The sequence below is a fragment of the Merops nubicus genome, unplaced genomic scaffold (genome assembly GCF_000691845.1).
Source record: "Merops nubicus isolate BGI_N331 unplaced genomic scaffold, ASM69184v1 scaffold11317, whole genome shotgun sequence".
NCBI classification, from domain to species: Eukaryota; Metazoa; Chordata; class Aves; order Coraciiformes; family Meropidae; genus Merops; species Merops nubicus.
The window spans coordinates 68,327-74,694 of NW_008622445.1; the positions used below are offsets into that span (position 1 = coordinate 68,327).

The 6,368-nt window shown below is 40.3% G+C and overlaps 1 protein-coding gene across 1 annotated transcript in view; it reads left to right on the top strand.

Annotated features, from left to right (window-relative positions):
- Nucleotides 1-6,368, top strand: part of CPED1 (cadherin-like and PC-esterase domain containing 1) — a gene marked incomplete at its 3' end in the record, with an annotated part of 78,619 nt that overhangs the window by 36,376 nt on the left and 35,875 nt on the right.

The following is a 6,368-nucleotide window of genomic DNA, read 5'->3' on the forward strand; positions in this document are numbered from 1 at the left end:
ATTTACCCTTACCCTTGTTTGCCTGCAAACATACAGGATTGATCAGTCCAATCTCTCCTCTTGCTTAGCACATAAGGAAGGGATCAATTATATTTCATTAAACCATTTAGAAGTTAAGTATCTTCTGCAGCAGTACTCTAGGCTTCCCCTTAAGTCCGTGGAGAGAGCAGGGCACCTGCAAACACTACTTCATTTGATCCTAAAATATGTGTTTAAAATAAGTGTGCTGGATTACCCTTTGCAGGTACTTAGTACTCAATTACCTCTCACCACCGACTGTAAATGGAGCCTAGATGAGTAGCTTAGATTAAATACCTGACATTTGGATGCCTGTCTAAAGCTGAGGTTAGCTAGTTCCTAATCTAAGCATACTATATTTTCCTTTTAAACTTTTGCACTGCTTCATTTAAAGATTGATCAATATTTCAAACTTATATGAAGGGTTTCCTTGAACTGTGTGTTGAGGGTCAGTTTAAATTGGACATTTCAATTTTCCTGGTGCAGTACATTGTCAAAAATGATCACAAGGAACACACAGTATAATGAACATCTATCCAAGTCCCATGGGAACCCTTTATCATAAAATTATATTACACCAGGTAAGTGATATATTCTGTTTTGGCAGAGATGTAAGTATGTCTTCAGTGATACCTAGCATCTTGGTTCCCTTGCACTGGAAAGTGAATTAGAAAGTATTCTGATATAGCACCAGTTTCAGATTTCTAAAAATTTCAAGGACTTCAGGAAATGGTAGGTCCTACTCACGTCGTAGCAGACTGCCTTTGACAAACCTTGGTTAGCCCTCCTCCTTGGAGAAAGGCCAGTTGCAGCAGGTTTGTTATTTTGCTACCACAAAACCACAAACACAGGAGGCACTCACCACACACAGAGCTTTTTCCTTAAAATAAACACGTTTTCACTGTGTCCATAAACTGTGGTACAAGGCACTTTGCCTATGTGGTCTATTAAGCTGTTTAGTGTTTCCTCCCACACTGGGTTTGTGTGGAAAGGTTTTGGTATCAAGGGAACCCACAGAGGTGGCTTCTGTAAGAAGCTGCTAGAAGACCAACCACCACTGGCCAAGGCCAAGCCCCTCAGTGATTGTGGTAGTGCCTCTGTGATAACTCATTTAAGGAGAGGAGGGAAAAAAGGAAACCCTGCACAACTGCAGATGGAGAGAGGAGTGAGAATATCTGAGAGAAACAACCGCGCAGACACCAAGGTCAATGAAGAAGGAGGAGGAGCAGGAGCTGCAGGTGCCAGAGCAGAAATGCAGAATGGGCAGATTTGGCACAGAACCTGTGTCTTTTGGTGCAGCAGGAGGCTCAGAAGGGTATCCTACAGTGTCCTAGATGACAATAGATGTCTACGTGTGGATAGCTGAATTTAACACTAGGTATCTGAGGTCCTCAAATTAGCTGAAGTACAGTTTAGAATGGGAAAGAAGAGCATTTAGTTTTAGCTTAATTTAGAGTTAGCTGAATTGCTCCACGCTGACTATATAGACAACACTGATGTCCCCTGACAGGAATAGGAGCTTATATAGACAAGACCTCGGTGTCTCAATTTGGAATGAATCCCATTCTGTATTACTGGATATTTGACATCTAATTTACTATGAGTGAAATACAGTCATTTAAGGTGAAAGGAGAATCAGAAGGGTAAATCATTTGATTTCAGGTTAAGAGGACAAAAAGACAGAAGTCAAACCAAACTTCTAGAGACAAGATTTCAGATAGTCTCATCCTCTTCCATTCATCTAATAAAGCCAGCTCTTTCCACATCTTTCTTTTGCTGGCATCCTCCAACCTTTCTTTTCAACAACAGCAAAGTTGCCAATTATTAGGATTTGTTTGATCCTCAGTTTTAAAATTATTCAGGGAAAAAACAGTTTTCATCAGTACTTCCTCCACAGAAGAATTTGCTTCCTTTCAAATCAGTCATGTACTTTCACTGTGTGTTTGAATCAACAGGGCTTCTCTGCAATTCCCGTTGAAGAGGATCAGTTGGTTTGTTATTACTGTGCTCGTCAGTCAGCCCCACAAGAAGCCAAGTAATTTCCTGTAAAAGTGAAAACACAAAGCTGCTGCTCTAAGAATTATGTGATCTAATTAAAGACACACTAAGCTGTAGAAATAAATATCAGGCAGCAAGGTGGAGAGAATGGGATTACTGGGTTTACTGTAGGTATGACAGTGTTGATATTGATAAGCAGTGGGTACAAGGGTAAAGGTTATTTTTTAAATAAGTTATTTTGTTTGTTGTTGTGTAACACTTCAGTTGCTAGGTTTTGTATTTAGGAGAGCATGCCCCTTCCTATACCCCTGTTGTATTAATATAGGAAAGAAAATGAGTCGTTGAAAATACCAGGCCAGTGCTATTTAATCTGCTTTGTCTCTTTAACAAAAAAATTTTCTATCAGTCTGAAAATTCAGATTAGTTCTATCTGTATATGGGAGAAAATTAAGCATATACCAGTGATGACTACTCTTTAGGAGGTAGAAGAGACGCTAGGAAGAGAAAAAACATTAGGAAAATCAGACTGGAATAAGAGTATGGAGCAACAAAAATGTAAGAAGTACATGATGTGTGTGCATAAATTGGACTAGGAGAAGAAGTTGCTGCAGGATGGGTATGTGTGGCAGTGGCTTTGTGATGTGGCAGAAGAATGGTAGTGGATCTTAAAATTCAACACGGAAGACACCGATAAGTGCTTGTTGCTCAGTCTGAGAAGATTGTTATCAATCCTGCTTTGGCAGGTCATTTGGCTCAATTTTTAATCAGGTGCCTGATGTCTGCTCACTGTTTGGGACTTGGGCCATTAGGAGGTTCTGGTATGGCTGTTGAATGGCCAAGGAAGGCATCTGATATTTATTGCTCAGGTCAGCAGAAGGTGCAGCTATTGGAGTGATCTGGGACTGAAAACTTCCTGTAAACAACCCAAATCTAGACGCAATCTGAGGCTGGAGAATGACTGGCAAAGAGATTTCACATGTTCATACTTGATATCCTAACACAGGAGGGATGAGAACTGGGCTTGTCTGCCTCCTGGAACTACTCTCAGCTGAGAGATGGAGAGGACTAAAGTCCACAGTGTGAGCAGAATTGCCCAGCCTCCGTTTAGAGCACAGGAAAGGCATCCTGATGCATGCACAACAAATACTCTCTTTGACAGGTTTTCCTGGAAAAGTAGTGGAAATTATTACAGCCCTGTCTCCCTGATTTTCCTGTTCCCTAAGCAATCCAGACTAGTTTCTCTTTCCACAAAAACATTTGTCTTGCTTCATCACTTCCAGCTTGTGCTATGCATAGCTGCTTTCTCTACCCATCCAGCTCACCAATTCTTTTTAAAGGAAAACTTCTGTGGTATGCCTTCCTTCTGCATTTCTTTTCATTACTGTGACTAGCACGGAGACTTTAAGTCTACCAGCCTTGCATGCTCACTTGGTTACCTGGGGGGCTGGCCAAGAGTGCAAATCACACAGAAGGTCTTGAGGTAGGTGCTACCTTAATGAATTTGAGTGGGAGGGAGAGCCAAGATAATCCATCTGTGTGATATGTTTACTGCCTGGTGCTAACCCTTCACCAGCTTTCCTCTCCCCTTTCCTAATAAATCTGCCCTGCCTGTCCCCAGTGTCCCTGGGTTACTCTGGGCTCAAAAGATGAGGAGGAGGGAGGAAGTAAGGACTAGTGAGGCCATCTATGTAAGAGAGGAATTATAGATTAACTTTTCTCTTGTAATAATTCAATATCTCTGTGAGAAGAACATGCTTCTTTGTAGGAGGATGCATTTCCTTTGCCAGCTGGCCCTTATAAATGTCTGCACACCAGTTATGATCAGTTTTGTGCCTATTGCCTTTCTGCTACTGAAGTTGCCAAAAACCTCAAGAGTGGCCAATAAAACCAGCATCTGATTCTGTTGAGTTAATTTGATTTTAAACTATGTGGGGCAGGATTTTCTTTGTTTTAAAACAGGGTCAGATTTCATCTAGGACAAACACATACTTCTGTAATAGCAACAAATAGGAAGAGATTGAAAAAAAATAAAGCACTGAATTGAATTTAATAATTTGGCTTATGCTGTTCTATATTTTAGTCTGTTACTGGTACACAGTTGTACTTGTGGCTCTAAATCTAGTCAGTCACCATTTTCACCGAGTTGCTTTTTCCAGAGTTTTATCTCTACCTGTAAATTTAAATTCTGGTATAAAGGGTACACAAAGAAGCAGCAGCCCTTGTGGAGAATATTGGGGGAAAAAAAAAAACACAAACAAAACACCAAAAAACAAACAAAACCCTCCAACTTTTAACTGTGAGAATGCTTTAGGACTGAAGGAGTAAACATTGTATTTAATGCTGTTTTCTAAGAACCTGCCAAAACAGAGAAGCAAAAAACCAGGGTAAATGATTTAAGTTAAGCTGTATTTGCTGATGCATTTAAAGGGGAAAAGAACACATTTCAAAATGATGCACTATCATAACTTTGTCTTTTTAACTGTGAAATTCCACAGGTGTTTTTCAGCATGGATTTCAGTGTGTTCCAACCCACAGCTTAAATTCCTTTCCCTCTAGATGTGCTTTCCTGTAAATTTTCGTTTTACACTGAACACATTTTAGACAGTTTGAAATTTCTCCATTTTAAATATTTAAGGTGGTTTGCTTTGAGATTAACTGTATTACAGAGGGAGGGATCACTACATTTTCTGAATACTAAAAACTTTTAAGAACAGCTAGATCAGTAGTCAGTAGGGGGTGGGATATTGAACCAGCAGCAATGTGCACACTGCCAGCAAAGCTTATAAAACATGTCAAAACCATCACAGAAGTGCTAAGTGCCAAGGAAGAAATTATAGTCCTGTGACATCAATGGAAATTTTGCCAGGGCTTCACCAGGAGCAAGGACTGCTTCTAGTCTTCCTAGCTTCCTTCAAACACTCGGCATCTGCTTTGAGTTTCACAGCTGCCCTTTCATAACAGCATCGATTAGAAAACTGAGTGTTAAAGGTTCTCTCTCTTTCTTTAGCAACCTCAAGGCATAATGTGTAAGCCGTAGGAAAGTACTAATCTTTGTTTCAGAGTCTTTTCATCTGATAGTTCAAATGGATAACAGGAGGCAATTAAATGGAATAGTTCTGCTTTCTGTGGGCAGCCTGCAATGACCTCAAGGCAGGTAGAGGCAGTAGTTCAACTGAAATCATCCACCCTCCAAAATCAACACTGAAAAATGAAAGAAATGCACTTTTAATGCTCGTTAATTTCATAGTTATGCAGCTCAGAGCAGGTTGCTAAACATAACTGAGCAAAAGGTACTAGATAGTAGGCTTTATTTTTATCAAATTTCCCTAGTCCTGGAGGCACTCGGAAGTCTGCCTAAGACTCTGTGAAAGCTTTTTAAGCATCTCCTGATGTGAAGCAATCTTTGCAGCTGTGTAACAGAACTTTCCAACCTACAAAGGCTGAAAAATCACCCAGCTGTTAATACTAGAAGAGGGCCAGGTTCAAGCAAAGCAGCTTGCCTGGTCTGTATCAGAAATAAGCTTTGTGCTCCAGCAGCCTACACCAGTCAGGCAGATGGATGACCCCAGCACAGGGTGTACTATGAAGTTCTTCTAACTTACTGAGATGCCCTGTCAGAGAGGAAACCTGCAAGGCTGAGAGAGAGGACCTGTCATCAGTCCTTCCTGAATATTGTGCTGCAGAATCTGCCGAGAAATTTCATGAGGCAACTATCATTCTCTTTTTTTCCTGTGTAGGAGAATTCAGGCTCCTGATAGAGATGGACTGTCACTAAGAAAATCTAGGAAGAAGTTCAGAAGGTTTCTATGCAAACGGAAACTCTCCTGTATACTTTCAGGTTTAATGTACTTATATGTTCCCAAGTGATGCTTTTCCTGCTAACAAGAAAAACAAATGGATGAAGACTGCAAGTACAAATGTGCTGAGCTTACAATGTCCTTTATGAAAGAAATGAATGCACTGGGCCCAGAATAAAGCACAGCACCTTAGTTGTGTTTCATCCCATCTCTAGCTCTGTGCTTCATTAAGCAACCAGGAGCTCCCAAGGTCACTCAGTCGCTCTTGAAAGGTTTCTAACAGATCTGACAGCTGATTGGTACTTCAGAAACAAAATGACCTTTTTTTCTCACAGACAATAGTCTTAATCATTTCTTGCTCTGTTTGAAGTGCCTATTTGATCTTGAATAAAGTAAAAAAATGTAACAAACAAAACCATACTGTAACTCTCCTTGTAACACTAGGATAATATAAAAGAAAGGATGAAAAAGAGGGCACATGCTCATTCATCTTCTGTTTCAATTGAGTGTTATTCTATTCAGCCAGTAGGGTCTAGGATTCTTCTAATCCTGCTG